Raw genomic sequence first — 17,931 nt, 5'->3', positions numbered from 1 at the left:
TCCTTAAAATACTTGCTGCTTTTTTCTATCTAATCTTGCTCCTTTTTTCTATCTAATCTTGCTTCTTTTTTCTGTAGTGTTTTCTTTTCTAAAATTAGAGACATTTGTCTTCAAAATGAAACTAATAATTCTGCCCTAATGTTAGCCAGAACATCTGAACAATACAGCATCTTAGTGGTAAATGCTTTCTTTACATGCTTCATAATTTCTGAATATTCAAACACTGAGAAAAAAGATTCTTCAGACATTTCATCAACACCTTCACATCCTGCCACACAGTTTGATCTTTTATAGTGCTTGCAATTTGCTTGAGAAAATAATCTATTCCTTCCTGTTAGACTATTTTTTTCTTTTTTTCTCTTTACACCCCTTGTGTGTGTGTTGCCTTTCATTTATTTTGCTTTATGTACATCGCACGCACAAACCACTGCAAGTATCTGATACCTTCATGAGGAGGAAAGGATTAACAGACTTAGTGATCTATCACTGTGTCTGCATTGGTTCATTCTCCTCTCTCCTTCCCTCTCGTTTTCCCAATCGCACCTGTGAATCTATCCATCTCTATGTGTGCTTGTGTGTTTGTGAGGGTTTGTGTGGTAACAGATGAAACAGCTAAAGCTGAGAAAGACAGAAGACCGCACTTACAGAAGCACAATAAAATGCAGTAAATCACAGTAGCATAATAGCAGAAGAAGGTAAAATATAGCAATGTGGTGAAGCATGATACAACCTGTGAGAAACAATGACAAAATAGTTCAAATGCTTTACACATATGGTAAAACCATACTATGTGTGATTACAGTAGTGCATTTTTTACTTGCAAAGTAATGAGGTAGTGGTAACAGCTGAAAGACATCTCTGCCACCAGGGGTGCTGTTTATCCTGCTGTAATAACTGAAGAAAGGTCTGTATTGCCTGGCAATGTGATGAGAGGGTGAAAGGTTGATGGCTGATGAGCATACTCTGGCACTTATCTTACTCAATCCTCTTTTACTCTTACATTTTCTAAATGTTTCTAAATTCTGTGCCTAAAGAGACGCAGTAACTGCTTGCCCGGTGTGAACTACAGTATGTGATGAAAGGGATTTCCGGGCTTCAGAAGAAACATCTTGAGTATCTGCTCATCAGGGGCTATTTACTGTGCTGTCTCTCAAGCTCTCTAATCAAGTTGTATCTCTTGCATAAGCCAGACACTGAAATTGGCTAAGCAACTGCCTTCAATCCTGTTTCTTGCTGATAAATAATTATGAAGCATTTCTTATAATTTCAAAATGTTGTTGAGAACAAAACCCCCTTTTGGTCCGGTTAAATAAGGACCCCCTTATACTGAAATGCAATAAAATTAAATTTAATTATATAATTGCTATAAATAAAGATGATGTTGACTACAAAATGTTCAGAAATGAAATACACTTCACAAGATTCACAAGATAATTGCTATCAGAGCTCATCTGCTGTGTGGAAGTGTTTAACAGAGTCACCTCTGAGGACCACTGGTTTGGAAGACGGTGCTTCAAAAGAAAGCCATAGTTTCAGTTGTACTTGAAAATGTGTTTCCTTCATTTGCTTTTGTTTTTCCTTTAATTTTTCATTGGCTGAATTGCCACCTGTTACAGCAGCAATCTGCAATCTTTGTTAGCCCAATGGACAGTTTGTTTCCTGTTCTTTTTGTAGTTTTTGGTTTGTTTTCTCTTCGTAATGTACTTTTTGAGTGTTTGTCTCTTATTATATAAAGACGTTCATTGCACAGCTGTTCCATTGTAAACTGTCAGAGTGAATCAGAGAGACCTTGTGAGTTTGAATACACTGGAGATTCAATGTGTGACCTAAGATCCTGCTCTCGAGTTCAGTGGATAGAGAAAAAGATCAAAGTGAATATTGATAGTCCTGAAAAGTGCCTCTCTTTACTTGGTCAGTATGAACATAGCATAATGAGTTATATAAATAATATTATAATGATTTCTCAGAAGTAAAACTGATATTTTTGATAACTTAATTGCTCAACACATAGGTTAATATCAAGATGCTGGTGATGGTGGAAGATATTGGTTATTACCATATCTGCAATGCTGTTAATATAAAAAGCAAGGCACAAAAAATAAAATGTCATGATACTGTATAAACACCTTTTACCTGATGTGTCATATTTTTAAGATCTAAGTCTTCCAAATTTCAGGCTGTTATTTTTGATCAAGGAAAGCAAAATAATATTTGAAATGGTTGCACTGTCTTGTGTTTTAAAGCAGTAGCTAAGTTAACTTATTATCTTCAGATAATTATTGTAAACAAACATGATGTTAATTAAGACGTGCTTACCCAGGCTGTTTGTTGTTTAATAATTGTTTAACCCTTTTTGCTGTTTGTTTATTCATTCTTTATGCAGGCTTTTGTTTTAGCAATCTATAGCTTGTTAAAGGGTAACCTGTACAAACATTTTTTAATTTTACTATCTTTTCATCATGTATTGCTGTGAATATTGATGTTAATGTCTTTTAACCTAACCAATAACAAATGGAGCGAATGAGTGTTCATAAATACTCCAGTAACAAATTGCTACAGAAAGCAATTCAAGCTCCATTGATTAGGAGTGCTATGTTTTTCACTGTAAGAATCTCTCTAAGAAAACTGATTTTAAAGCTACAACATTTTGAGAAACAAAAAACTTGAATAGAGCCTGCTTGACTATTCATTAAAGGAACATGCTTAGGCAAACATCTTGTCAGATGGTGGTCAGTACCAAAAATGTTATGAGCACATCTGTGCACACATTCTAAAAGAGCTATTAAGTACTGACTTCTTGCTGAAGGGCTGAATGTATCTCTGTTATAAATGGCAATTTTCAACACTATTCTGCTTAGAGTGCACCTTTCAAGAAGCAGTTAACGGAGTACCTTGCTACTACTGTTCTGGGAGCCAGTGAGAGCCTGGAGAGCTGGAACATCAGAGGTACGAGTGGCATGTGCAAAATTTGCAAGTAGATAAAAAGGAGTCAAGGAAAAAGGATAAAATATTCCACCAGAGCTGCACATTTGCTCACACTCCCACACTTTCAGCTAGGGCAGTATCCCACATGTTAGCATCCATTAAAATTTCACAATGTTTATACAAGGTGAATGCTGAAGAAGAGCCTGCACCCAGAAGCACAGCTTTACTGCCAAAAGGGCTTCTGAGCAACGTTATTTAACCAAGATCTAAGAGCTGTCTTAGAGCACAGAGAATGCAAATTTCAAATATGCAGAATGCCATTTGTGAAATTGCCATTGTAAAAAAAAAGATATGGTTACCATTACAATTGTCTGCACACAATGCACAATAATATCAGTGATTTGGTCATTGCCTGTCTCTAAAAGCCTTACACTGATTCTGGTCTGTTTCATTCAGTAGGCAGCCAATGAAATACCAAAAAGACTGGATTTCAGATGGCAAATAACCCCCTGACAATTTAGAAAATGAGCCTTGACGACTCGTGCATATGTCAACAAGCAGGCAGAATCACTGGTCAAGTAGATAGTATCTGCGAGAAGAGGGTCTTCTGTAACAGCTCGCCAATTACATGGAGATTTTTCATTTTTAAGAGTCCAAACACACATTGATTATAGAGTACCATGAATAGCCTTATTACAGAAATACCTTTATTTGTTGAATCCTTCTCCTTGATCCTTTAATTAGCCCTTTGAAATGTCTGGCTTTTTTAGGTACTTTAAAGCAGCATTTCTGACTTTTCAAGTAATTGCGTTTCAAGGAAACATTGTTCTTAGTACAGTATGTGTTTGTATTAAAGTGTCATGGACTTATTCTATTATAACTTATGTTAAACAGACACACTGGTTATTACCTTCCTGTTAACATTTATGGCTATTGATTGCATTGCTATTAAATCACGGTGCTATTATAAATACCTTTTCTTATATTTTCAGGTAATTACATCACATTTTAAAGACTAAAGCATAAAAATCTCCTTTACAAACAATGTGACTTCTTAAAAACTCTTCCAGATGGTAATTCAATTAGAGATACACTATGTCAAAACAGTACAAGGCTGAGACTTGTTTGACTGAAGTACAGTAGTTCAGTTCTGCTATTAAAGCAGAGCATATGACACCCTCCATTTCTAAACCTCTCACCTCAAAGAAAATGTTATCCATGTAATAATTACTGGGTTTTTTGCATAACGCTCTCAGATACATTCATACACCAGATGAAACAGGAAGACAAAACCATGATATAACAGAAGGTCATGTCATTTGCCAAATCGCTTTATACCATACAGTGCTGCGGGAAGCAGGAGCCTACCAGGCTAGCAACAAGCACAAGGCAGGGTACACCCTGGACAGGACACCAGTCCATCGCAGGGCAAGTGCAAGCCAGTCATACATGGGGACAGTTTGGAGACCACAGTCAAGGCCAAGGGGGGAAATTTGGCCTGGACACCGGGATAACTCCCTACTCTTCCTGAGAAATGCCCGGGGATCTTTAATGACCACCGGGAGTCAGGACCTCAGTTTAACATCTCATCTGAAAGTCAGTGCCAACTAAAATATATTGTCCCCGCAACTATACCAGGGCACCCACACAGACCACAGGGTGGGCCTCCCCAATGGTCCCACTAACACCATTTCCAGCTTCCACTGCTTAGCTTCAGGGCGTAGCCCGTTGAGAGCTGCAGGGTGACATGGCTGTTAGCATAACAGAAGATTCACAAATTAAACCAAATTGTTTGGAGGAGGAACAAAAATCACTCCTCACTAGTGTCAGAGCTCCACCGCACACAACAGGAGGTGGCAGCGCATTTCCTGTCAGAGGAGAATTTACAAAATACAAACTACAGGGGTGTATGCCGTATGTGCTGGTTATCTGGAATTTAAATTAAGGTGTTTAACAGGTTTTCTTCAGTACGTTTGTACAGTACGTAATGCAGGTCATTCTCTTAGATTTTCTGTAAGTATTCCGTGGGAAATGGGAATAAAAAAATAAAAAGTAATTTCTGAGAAAAAAAATATGTCCCTAAAAAGCAACAGCACTTGAGAGAAATCATATTGAAAGCCATGGGCCATGATATACTGTAGGTACTGTAGCTCCACCAATTTCCTTTCAAGCTGAAATAAGGTTTACTTTCTGCTGTTATCACTATGTATGTGTTTTTTAAATAGCTCATCTGAGCAACACATAGAGAGTGTCTTAATCATCTGTTCAACGGATTTCTACAACTGGCAGCCTGATTCCCTATCATCTTCATTTTTCACTGTTTTGCTGGCCAGGATTCATTTTAAGTGTTGTTGTCAGAAACCTGCACAGAGTCAGGTACAGTATACTGTATATGTTCGTATGTCTCCCTACAGGCAGTTTGTGTGTTGCCACAATTAATAGAATCAGAACCATTGTCTGGTATTGATGGCTGTTATTTATAGACGCTACTGTATGTACAAGTGCATTCAATACTGTGAACAGTTACACAAAGGGCTGAAACAGTATAGAACACTCTACCCAGCAATGTTGTTAAAGCCAATACCTGGGCTTTTATTCAAGAACCAGCTGCATGAGATTCCTGGATCCAATGCTAATTGCTAACTACCAGGCTCGATGGCATCCACTTGTTTCTAACCACGACAGTAGGGAAGGGAATGAAAACTGGCTTCTTCGTGACATCCCGGAGTTGCCACGAAATGCAAATGTGAGGAAGCCCTTCATCGTGTGACTCTTTTGTGCACATCGGCTCAGGGGAAGGGAGGATAAAGTGAACGGGTCAGGCAGCAGGGCAAAGGAAATGATCAATCTGGACCGGTTTTTAACACCATAAACAGCCCACATGGGGATAAGTGCAGTGTGTCAACGTCCAGTGACAGCAATTCCAAGCACTTTAGTCTTATGGATCCCACCTTATATCCATAAATCAACATTTTAATGATGACATTACTCCTTCAGAATGTTTTTTTTTTCTTTCCATGGAAAAATACTTTTCATATACAGGTCAGTCCATTTCAAATTCACTCGGATATATTATTATTATTATTATTATTATTATTATTATTATTATTATTATTATTGTTATTATTATTATTTTGTACGACTTTTACATTTCACATTTATTCTTACATTTATGAATGACACCCAGGGATGTAATGTGTTCAAGATTATTGCAAAATAGTCCCAATCTCTTAAAAAATAGGAAATGTCTATGGTAGTGTACTTTATATTTATTGTCGATGTTATGTATTTATTGTTGATTAAGCCAGGTGTTCAGCAGACATTTGAATAATGAGGAAAAAGCAGTAATGGTTTAATAGTATATATACAACTCCTTCATAAACAAGACACAATATAACAAAACAACAGGCATAAAAAAACTGTACTTGCTCTCATCTGAAAGTAAGTTTTGTTCTTAACCATTACAAATTATTCATTTACAGAAGTGGTTATATTGTGCTGTGCAGTGTTTATGAAGGAGTTAAGACAGTTGTTCAAGTAAAGCATTATAGATAACAACATTTATAATAACATATAGGATTATTACATTTATTACATTATACACAAATAGTAAGATACAATAACAGAAGAACACAAAGCTGATTTTCCTAGAATAAATTTGGTTTTTAATACTTTTTGAAAGAGATGTTATATGATTGCAAGTTTAACAAATGCACACTCTGCAATTCTTTTTTATCCTCCTAAAAGCCAAGTCACCAAGCATGCAGTTATTTAGAGGCAACTAGGTCTTCTATTTTCAAAGTATTCGATATTTAGCTGACTTTTTCTTCCAAACTGTTTGTATAATGCAGAAATGGCCATTAGATGTTGCCGGCTGGATCAAATTGAGATTTAGGTTCAAGGTTCTGCAAACCTGTGATGATGATTCTTCCTTTACTGTAGCAGAAGACTTGCATGTTATGAGAATCCACTCTGTAGTTCCTCATGATTATTTTTTAAAAAGAACTATCAGTTTCAATTCTTTTTTTTATAATTAAAGTAAACGTCCTTTAATAATTATATGTGACTCAATAAATGCCACAACTGCTGGATGTGATGTGAAGCAATAAATGCCAGCATAATAAGTGACATTGTTAATGAGATGCCCCCACAGACTTCAAAATTTAGCCTGAAAGGCTGCTATGTCTGGCACTGCATCATTTGTATATATGTCTCACAAAAAGGCTATTTGAGGTTAATTTAATTGATTAACATTGTGGGGTTTCCTGTAATCTGCATTAAAGTTCAAATTGATGCATTTAGAGGTAAATTGATGAAGACGTTATTTAAACCTGAAGGAAGGTTATTCATTTATAGCCAGAGCTGTTTTCCTTGTCATATTAAAGCATATTTTACCAGGCGTTTAGCTCAAATGATATAGGTGAAATATGCTGGTTGTCAGTCTGAGTTTCCACCAGTGTTTTCTGCAAACCTGAATCTTACTCAAGATGGTAGATCTTACCATGTACAGTACTTGGTTACTTGTACATTGTCTACTGTTTGTTTGTATATTGTCTTGATACACTCTCTACACTTTGTGTTTTAAACTTTTTGTAACAATCGAGAGACTTTCAGTAAGTAAGAATTCCATTGTACCAGTACATGTACCTGTTATATATGGCTCAAAAGTTCAAATTCTTGTCTTATTTTTGTATATTATACTTATTTACTATACACTCACTGAAATAAATATGTTGTACTGCACCATCATAATAGAAATGGACATCAGTTACTCACTTAGTTCTGTTATCAGTATAAGGAATATTTTGTGGGAGTAAAACCGTTGTGTGCCTCAAAAGGCTGGCCGATAATAATCTTGTGCTACGCTGTGAAAATGTGTGATACCAATAAATCGTTTCACAGAGTGTTAATTACACTTTGCCCAGCACACAATTTATAGACAGATTTTAAATCTTATGTGATTTTCACTGGGGCTAATGTAATGAATCTGATATTTTTAATTCCAACCTTTGTAAGTTAGCTTCTTTGTATTTTTAATCACTGGCACTAAGAAATTAATTAATAAAATGTTAAGATAAACTCATACAGTGATATAAAATTTGAAAATACAAAAAAGAACGCTAGTAGGCAAATGGATTTTAAGAAGGTTTGAAATGCACACAAAACTATTTTCTGTTCAGTCACTCAGATAGCGATTATATTTTGTGTCTTTGCCTTGGTTATTAGTATGTGTAGTGAGTGAAGGTATAAAAAGGTTAATATACCTTATATCAATATATCCTGTGACTTCAGATCAATTAATGTTTAATCTGTGATTCAGAACTTAAACAATTTCCTATCAAGACAGGAACTATGAATTAGAAAATGAAAAACAACACTTTCTCCAGATTTGAATTTTTCCATTTTCAGTTCTATGAAATATGCATATCTTTCATGTCCTGGGAGATGCATTAGAGAGGGGAAATCACATTGTTTAGCCTTTGAAACCCAGTTTCAAATAAAAATGTTTTAGTTTGTGTACAGTTTCTAAGTGTGCACACTTTGTAAAAAACACTGTGTGGTTTTCTTTCATATATGTTTGCATAATAAAGGACAACAAGATTACTTAGATCTAAGGATTTTTTTATTTTAGAATTATCAGTACTATGTTTTTATTTGTTTTGACAGTTTCATACATAGCCATACTGAACTTATATACGTAACTATGAAATATTTTTTGATTTTAGCAGACAAACTAATCTTAGTCAGTCTCACGAAGTGTAGATCGGGGGGAGGGGGGGGCGTGGTCCAGGCATACAAGTCCAAGGGAGTCCAAAGAGAAAATCCAGGGCGAAGTCCAAGAGTCCAGAGCCGGGTGATCCATCCAGGACAGACAAGACAAGGTTTAAAGACCGGAGCAGGATCCGGTGCAGGGACAGGGAATAAAAGTGGGTTCAAGGGGCCGGGCGCTCCCAGCCCCGGACACAGACGGTCAGGACGCCGTGGTGAAGTCTGTGCCGTCGGGTCTCTACTGGACCCACTGGTAGGCGGGCTTCCGGGCGTCCATCTCCCAAAGATGAGCCCAGAATGGTAGGAGCGCCCTTAAGAGGAGGGATTATGATCGTGACAGTCAGATTACATTAATGTTATAAGCTTGAACAATTTACTCATCCAACTTTTAAGGAGGATTCTGACTTAGAGGTGTTCAGTCAGAATCCAACAGATGGAAGTTTCACACCATTGGCTCCTCAGCCAAGTACATAAATTTATATGCATAGTATTTTCTTCAATTATAACAACTTTTACTACTTTTAATATAGTATAGGTAGGCCACAGCAATACAAGAAGAACTATATTTGTACAGCCAATATGACATTTTGTGGTCTAAGATATACACATTTACCAATTAAATCTAATTAACACTGTATCAGGTATTCCCTATCATTGACATCATTCTATACATCCATACCTCTACAAGGCAGCTTGTACTAAACAATACAGACCTTTCACAATTATAACTCAAAACAAAATGGCTAGATTTGCAATGGAGGATCATTACAGAATTCTGCTTCTGATCAGAAAGGAAAAACACTGAGTGACAAGAATAGAATAATATCAAATGTCTAATACTTCTGTGCAAAAGTGTGTATTGTTACAGCTTTAGGTGACTGAGAGGTGTCTCTTTGATTTTAGATAAGATTTGTGACACTTGGCAGAGTAAACACTTCTAGCTTCAAAGCAGAGAGGATGTTTGCTGAGGTCTTGGGGGGTACCTTGAGCAGAAACAATTGTAACGTTTACCTTGGTACTGTACAGGGAACTTGGGTTTCCTGGGTAAAAAAGGCCTCAGTTAGAAACATCTTTCCTGCTTAGGGTGCATTTTTATGGATAGGCACATAAGCTCCCATTTTTTTTTGTGGCATCGGGTGTGCAGAGAGAGGGATTTACCTGCAGGTTGCATTGTATTTAGTTAGAAGGCAGTTTATCTCTTATGTGGCCTCTGTAGGCATTAAGAGTTTAACACTTCTGTGTTATTATGTTTTGTGACTTCTAATCAATTTTTTTTGTTTCCAAAATTTATTTGGTTACAAAATGCCCTTTAGGAAAATTTATCAACAGCGATAAGACCATTTTAAACTGTTTTTTCCATTGATGGCATTCTCAGTTTAACAACTTTGAGGGTAAGGCTGATACTAAAAAGAAAAATGCTACATGCTTTTCAAAACTGCCCTTTTTTAACAGAAAGGAAAACAGGTGCTCTTGAGATAAATTTAGCCAAGGTTCCTTAGTATATCTCTGTGCTATTTCATCAGCTGCAAGAAATCGTTTTTCACTGGGTGATTCAATTGCTTATTTCTGTTGAAAAGCTAAAAAAAAAGCTTGCTTAAGGGATAAGCTAAAATATGTCTGTTTTATCTTAGAAGGATTTTTGTATCGGTCAATGTGCAGCGGAGTTCAATCTGCTCTATATCTGTTCCAGCTAGGACTCAATGATTGACAATCCTATCATCCATGCAGACAATATTAAGTCTCCACGTGTATCAACTGTAAATATGGAGGTGTCAGATTTTAAATCGTCAAGATGTCATCGTGCCTAATGTTGATATGTTAAAATCAAAAAATGTTTTATTACGGTAAAGCTAATATAATACACAGAATTGTACATTTCAGAAGGGAACGTTTCCGCAGGTCTTTCCTCCCGGCGGCTGTCAGGGTGTATAACGCTGCCCTAGGCTAGGACTTTTAGCCCTTCATTTGCTCCTCTATGGACAGCATGTTTACTCCATTGTACTTTTTGAACAATCAGTCTGTATAAACCTATGCACATTTTGCACATATTTTATTGTTTTTATAGTGACTATGATCAGCACATTTTGCACACACCTATGTATTTATTTTTATTTATCTTGTTTGTCTTTTGTTTTATAACTATTCTGATGTCTGTTTTGCTTGTCTTGGGCTGGACTGCTATGACACATCAATTTCCCTACGGGATTAATAAAGTATTATCTAGCTATCTAGAATACCTATATGGCTATATATATATATCAATTGGAGGACAATTAATATCCAGGTTTATTTTTCAAATGTAACCTGCTTGAGGGTATTTCTATTGAAAAGTGATGCACAATACAGTTTCTAAACTTAATTTGTAGATTGTAAATCCTGCTTCAATAAACCTTTTTGGGCATCAAGTGTCGTGATTGTAGTGTGAGTGGTCAAAAGCCAAACAAAACAGCTAAATCTCTCATGTTCAGATGTTTAAAAATAGCTGCAAATTTAAGTATTTTGCAGTTTAACACCTTAGTTCCTTTGAGTCAAGAACCTCTGATACAATCATTTCATAGGCAAACCAGGTTTTCCAAAACCATACTTTCCAGGAGAATGGTCATGATGTATGTCTTTACAGTCTATTTTTGCTGTCCTTGATCGAACAATGCTCAATCTGATTATTAAAGCAGCCTAAAAGGCTATAAAATGTTGTTTTTTTTTGTTTGGAATTGGCAATTTTTTTTTTGTTTTGAACCTCCACAACTGGAAACTTCACAGCACCTCAGCTCACCACTATGACCCTCATAGCAGCACAGCAATGACAGAGCCTATGTGAACGTTTTTCCACATGCTGCACTGCCCATCCATCCACTGTTTTCAACACTGCAAGTCCTTGGTGTGCTTAGACTCAATTGGAGGATGGCACTGCAGCTCGAGCTGACAACACAGAGAGCTCAGAGGCACTAGTAAGTCATGGTACCCTGAATAAGTAAAGCCTACCCATCCTCAGCAGCATGTAGCCAATTGTACACCATTGTGTGGAGAAGTGTTTCACCACTGGCACCAAAATCTCTACTTGAGTTTTAAGCACTGTATGAAAGAATGACTAAGAAACACTGATGAAAACGCTATTCATTCTCAGAAATTAGCAAAAGAACAGAGTAAGGATCTCAGGTGGCCTTTTACGTGAGTGCACCTGAGGTTATCGAAGCACGTGTTCATAAGGAAACAGTGGGACTAAAAAAAATGCATTAGCCTCCTGCGGACAAGCTAATTGCTAGGTCTGATTCTGAATTAATAAATGTCACATTCACATGAGCAAGACTTGAAAGTGTCGGGGACCTCCTAGAAATATTGTGAGGAAGTAGTTGCCCTGGTGATGGATTAATTATCCAAGAAAAACCATGGGTATCTAATGTTGCTCTTAGCAGGAACCATTCCCATCCCATGGTGATGTGATGGGTTTTACATCCGCAAATTAAGAATTCAGTGGTTCAGAAGTACGTCTTTGGAGCATTACAAGTGACTTGTACGGTATGTTAAATTACGTGTTAGCAATAGCTCACATGTTGTGTGCTTTTGTGTGCTTTGTTTCTTCCTTATTTAACCTTATCTAACACAGAGGGAGGCCACATGATTTGCATTGTTGCCTAGATCATTTCTTTGCAGTGATGAAATGGAAAATTGTGTGTCTTGACCCCCCCCCCATAGGTACAAAAACATCACTTTAAATCAACAATTATCCAGAGGAAAATACTTTAATCAAACTAAAATGTGTTACCTTGTTCACCACTTCCATACAACACTGGTCTTGAAATCTCAATATTTGTTTCCCCTTCCTGTCGCAATGACATTGCTTCGTGACAGGAAATACATTGACAGGGACAGTGACAGGAAAGACATTGGGTATGATGTACTGTAGGTACTGTAGAATGGTCTACACTGCAGGTAGGAGACAGGTTTCTGCAAGTACAGTAAATGGGCTTTTGTACACCACAAAGTGCAAAAGCTTCACAGCAGGCATCCTGAAATTATCTGTGAGAATTTGAAGTTTCTGCCGACACTACAGACACATTGAATAACCTGAAACCACGCAGTTACTGTTTTATTTATGCTTTTATCTGTTCCGTCAACTATACTTTTACAGGGATTTCTTTTTCATATCATTTTCAATCACCAATTATATTTTTTCTGTTATGGAACAGGTAGAAGGGACGAGGGGAGGTAAATGTAATTGGAAGAAAATAAAATTTTTTGTGTGAATAAATTGTAAAAGTAAAAGAATGCCTGCAGGTATCTCCAGACTGTCTGTTATCATGCTGGTGTGATGAATCAGTTGTCAATTGCTAAATTAAAAATAACAGTTTCCTCTTAACCAGGTAGAGCAGCTGTAAAGTAACCATGTACTGTATGTTTAAATTACAGAAAATACCAATTCTGGAGATATGGAGAGATATATTTGCTAATAAAATACTTTCATACTTGGTTAACAGCAATCTAAAATGAGGGCACATATTATACATTGCTCATGTGGAAGAGTGGCTGGGTATTGGGAAGAATTAAACTTTTTCGAGCAGTTCTGTTAATGTTTCAGAGCATTCACCAGTATTGATCGAACTGATCTGAGCAGCTATGAAAACACCTTGGTTTTTTCTTGTGCCAGCCTAATGTATTATGAGCTGGAATGCAGAAAATGTTCATTATGAAGCCTAAAGCAAACAATATAGATCAATATCATATCAAGAGCAACTAATGGATACATTTTACCTAGTGCTGCTGCAGTTTTGAAAAGAGGGACAGGGGACAATTTTCAGATCAGTAGAAAACAGGCATTTTGAGAGCTTCTCACCTTGCTCTGTTTATCTTTGTGTGTGTGCTCGTTTTTGTTTAGTTTTTTTGCTACTGTTCTGACATGCTATTCAAGACGATTGAAGTACCACAGTAATATCGGTTAGAGACACCTGCAAAATAAGCGTCTCAAGAAACGAAGGACGAGCGATTTTCGTATTGCACTGCTGCCGTGACTAATTGTATTGGCACTGGCGGCGGGAGGCTCACATGTAGTAAGGGACACCTCCGAGAGCTGCCTTCCAGAAATAACACAAGATCTACTGTACATATCAAACGAACTAACCAATTTTAGTGACCGGGTTAGGACACAAGAAGTACAAGAATTACGCAACGGGGGAAAAAATCATATAATATTAATAGTTTAAAAACTGCATCGAAAGTATTAGGACGCGGATGTGCAATGAATAATTCAGTTTAGCAGACTTTCTCTCTCTCTCTCGCAAGGTCAGCGAGTGCAGAAGGCTGGGCTTTTGACAGAGGGATTGGCTCACTTGCGTTCACTGCTGCTTGGAGTCGAAGGCAGCGAATTTGGAGGGTTAAAAGCCGGTTCAAAGGATGCTTCGCTACGTGTGCGCTGAGAGGGGTAGTCCCCGGCTCTAGAAAAACTAGCGCTTTGCAGGGGAATTGAAATATATTGCCACTACTTCTTGTTATGCCGGGGTCTGGCTTCAGCCGGGAAATGAGAAAACACTAAATGCTTGGAAGCCGGCGATTTTAAATCTATTTGTGAACTCAATCTCTAGAGTACTTGAGGGTTGGGTTGCAAAGGGGAAGGCGATGAAAAATATCTCAGACGTTCATGACATCGTGCCGACTTTATATTGTGTGATTTGGTAGCAGCTGGTGTTACTTGTGCGTTTTTATTAAAGGCCTATTTAATTTACTGAAATCATTTTAGAACACAGTGAAAATGTCTTGAGAAGAGGAACCTTTCGAAGATGACTGTAAGTACAGTACTTTGTGGTAAATGTTGGGTTTTTTTTAACTTAGCCTAATCAGTTTGCATAGAATATCTGCCTCGAAACATATTTCTCTTGTTGATGTAATTTACTTGAGCTACGCTTTGTTTATCCTCTGGTGTTTTGCATATTGGGCATGTCAACATAAGTCAAGTCTGCATCGTGTTAAAATCCATGTATCGCCTCAAGCCTACAATTTGTGATCAGAAAGCATTATTATTACTACTTCTATGACTACTATGGTTGTTTCTGTTGTTTTTGTTATTATTGCACTAGCTCACAAACGACTTCTTTTTGGGTCGTTCCATCTTTTTGGGATGCAGCGAATGACTTTGCATTACACAGACCTTGATTCCACTTTTTTTTTTCCGAATCCAGAAAGAGGTTAACACCATCAGTAGTTGCCTTGGGTGAAAGGATAGACCCGGTCTGGCTTGCTGGTTTGTTGTTGGGGTTTGTGTTCTACAGGGGGACCGGTTACTACCGTCAGAAAGGAAAGCATTAGAATGAAATCTGAGAATAAGCAGGGTCACCGTGAAAATTCGTGTTTGGCATTAAACGTGTCACACATAAAAAAGAAGAAGGCGACAATAGGTGTTTTCCCACTCGAAACGTCAAAACATTTACACTCCCGTTTCCTTCGATTGTCAAAAAAACAATTATTTTGAGCTAATTGTGCATGTACAGTATTGTATGCAAAAGATGTTTCTATAGGGGGAGGGGTAGTTCATTCCTTGGAAAAAAACTAAAGCAGGTCCACAGTATCTTAATCCCGCAAGGATCACACTGAATTGATGTTATCTCTCTCTATATATAAAAAAAAGAATCTAAATATTGATAGCGTGTGTTCATTTCATCTCGTGATCGTTCTGTGATGGATCGTGTACCGCCGGCATAAATGAATCCTTCGTGGAGTCGTTGCCCTTTTAAGAGGAGAGCAAGTGCGGGTTTAAACAGGATTCCCACGGTTTTCCCTTTCAATAACTTCCAGCTCTGTTGGGCAGCTAGTCGCCTATGAAAACACGATTCCATTCGTAAGGTCCTATTAATAGTTTAGAGTTGAATCTTTCTTCAGTACACTGCAATGGGCACACCGCAGTTGTACCATAAAGGCAGTAACTTCATTCACAGATTCGGGAAGGGGACGTTGTAAACCGATGTGCTCTGTGGTAAGACCCTCTGACATGTTCACGTTTCGGACGAGAATGTGAATGAAAGTAGCAAAACTGCACTGTAATTCAGGTTGTGTTGTGATTTTTTTTTTTGCAATGATCAAAGTCTTTTCCCGATGACATCCGATGCGTTTGTCTTTTTTTTTGTTGTTGAAACTTGCTTTCGATTTCCTCCGTTACGAATATCAGAAGGCTTTTGACAGTGGGATCTAAGACAACGAGGGAGGTTGTGCTGAGTCAAATATTTGTCTGGGTGGCAGCGCTGCGAAGTTTTCGTCTTCGTGAGGTTATGATGTAGCCAGCATATCCCGGGGAAATGTGACTAATCCAAGGAGCGGGGGTTGGGATCGATAAGGAGGGGGTAAAAAAAGCAAACTTCTGAGAATATACTTCCCGGAGTCTATCCGTTCTTCGTGGAGATTGTTTTGTCTGGATCATGACCTGATTGCGCTACAGTATTTCCACTTCCTTAGAAACCGGCGACTCGGGGATTTGGTCATGGAAATGTAGCGTAAGCAGCGAATACTCAGTCCCTTGCAGAAACAGTATCGGATGTTTAAAATGTCATTTTGTACGCAGTATACGGCGATTTTGTTATGGTTCTATCTCTTGCCTTGTAATCCTACTGCTTAGAAACAAACATTGCAGAGAGAGAGAGGGAGAGAGATTTATGGAATCTGATGAAAGATAGAGCTATTCTTGGTGTTGCCGCGCCTCTTCTCGTCCTGTGCGTAACGCGTTTTAATGTGCTTGGCACATCGCTTTGCTTCTGTTGTACCTTTCTAGCATTGCCTTTGGATTCAAGGCTTTATTTTTTAATTCAACAGAATCTAACGGTTACAAATATTAACTTGAGACGTGTTATAAAGTTCTAACAAGTAGCTACGTTTAAGTACGATGGATTTTGAAACTTGTTTAGAATGCGATCTGAATTGTAATCATTTCTTTTTATTTTCACCTCGTAATAAATTACACAATTGAAATGTTGTACTAAGCACGGAAAAGGCAATTACAGGTTTGTAATTGTGAATGCTTCTAGGCTCGGTTCAAGCCCTTAACGCCCGTTTTTTGCAAACTAATGCATGCAAAGTACGTGAACTAATGTCATTCCCCTAAAATACAGGCCACCGTGTTTAGTTTCAGGCTTAGAGTACAAAAATAGACGGCGTAAGGATATACTGGTGCATAATCAGCGTGGTGTCCGAGGTTTAAGGAAATTAAGCACAAAGTCTTTAATCCATTGCAATACAAAAATAACGTCCTTTAGTGCTTTCAATGATTTTATTTTTTTCTATTATAGTTCAGTACTGTACAGTAGTACGATTACAAAAAATACTAAGATCTATTGAAAAACACCAATTAATTGCGTAATTTCCGTAGGATAAAATGTGTCTTCACTTTGTCTTTTCTCAGTTATTTTTGGTACCATCTTAGTCTTCAGCCACTTTTCTGGCAGATGATCTCAACTTGAAAAATCTGCATCATTTACCGTATTGATTCTTACCAATGGGAAAGTATCCCAGAAATTTTGCCCATCATTGTCTCTGTGAGGAGTCAGCATTAGAAAGTACTGAGAAATGGGACTTTTGCGAGGATTTGTTGAATATACTTCAGATTTGTTCAATAGGGCCATGACTACTGTTTGCCAAGGCTGTGAAAGTTAATTTGCCTTCTTCCTTTATCCATATTAAAATAGTACGGGGGATACCATTTTCCCCAAAGTGCTGTCCTCCATAGACAGATGGCCGTATGCACCAGTTGGCCATATAGATACCCAATGGCTGCTGTATGCAAGCATCCTGCCTTGTAAATCATGATAAAGCAAACCCACAGTTCCTTTACAGATCACCACCTGTGGCCATCCAGTGGCCCAGATCTCACTGTGCACCACGGCAGATCATCACATTTTGTTGAGGGTCACTGTTCCGTTAAATCCTTTCTCGGGTTTCCTATACATCACTGTTAGCAAAGGACTGTGAAAACCTAGAGCAGTAAAAAAAACAGACAGGAGATAATGGCCTGTTGTAGCCTGCAACCACCTCTGCAGCAGGGTGAGAAACATTTCGGATTTAGTTCATCTTCCATAGTTCCCCAGGCTGTGGAGAAAATGTCTGATGACTCCTGTGGACACCTGCACTCCATTTGACCATCACTACAGCTGGTTATCTACTGTCCCCTTCTGCCTCCTCTGAGCATGTATAGAGCACATGTGGCTCGCTGTCCTTTGACTTCACTCGAGGTGGAAAACCACTGCAGTTAATGGTTAACATCAA

At 37.9% G+C, this 17,931-nt stretch overlaps 1 protein-coding gene across 5 annotated transcripts in view; it reads left to right on the top strand.

Moving 5' to 3' along the window:
- The window catches only part of schip1 (schwannomin interacting protein 1), a 253,101-nt gene that overhangs the window by 186,915 nt on the left and 48,255 nt on the right, over positions 1-17,931 (top strand). The window lies entirely within an intron of this gene.

Source organism: Lepisosteus oculatus, chromosome 13 (genome assembly GCF_040954835.1).
Source record: "Lepisosteus oculatus isolate fLepOcu1 chromosome 13, fLepOcu1.hap2, whole genome shotgun sequence".
Taxonomy (NCBI): Eukaryota; Metazoa; Chordata; class Actinopteri; order Semionotiformes; family Lepisosteidae; genus Lepisosteus; species Lepisosteus oculatus.
This window is presented reverse-complemented; position numbering and strand designations above follow the sequence as displayed.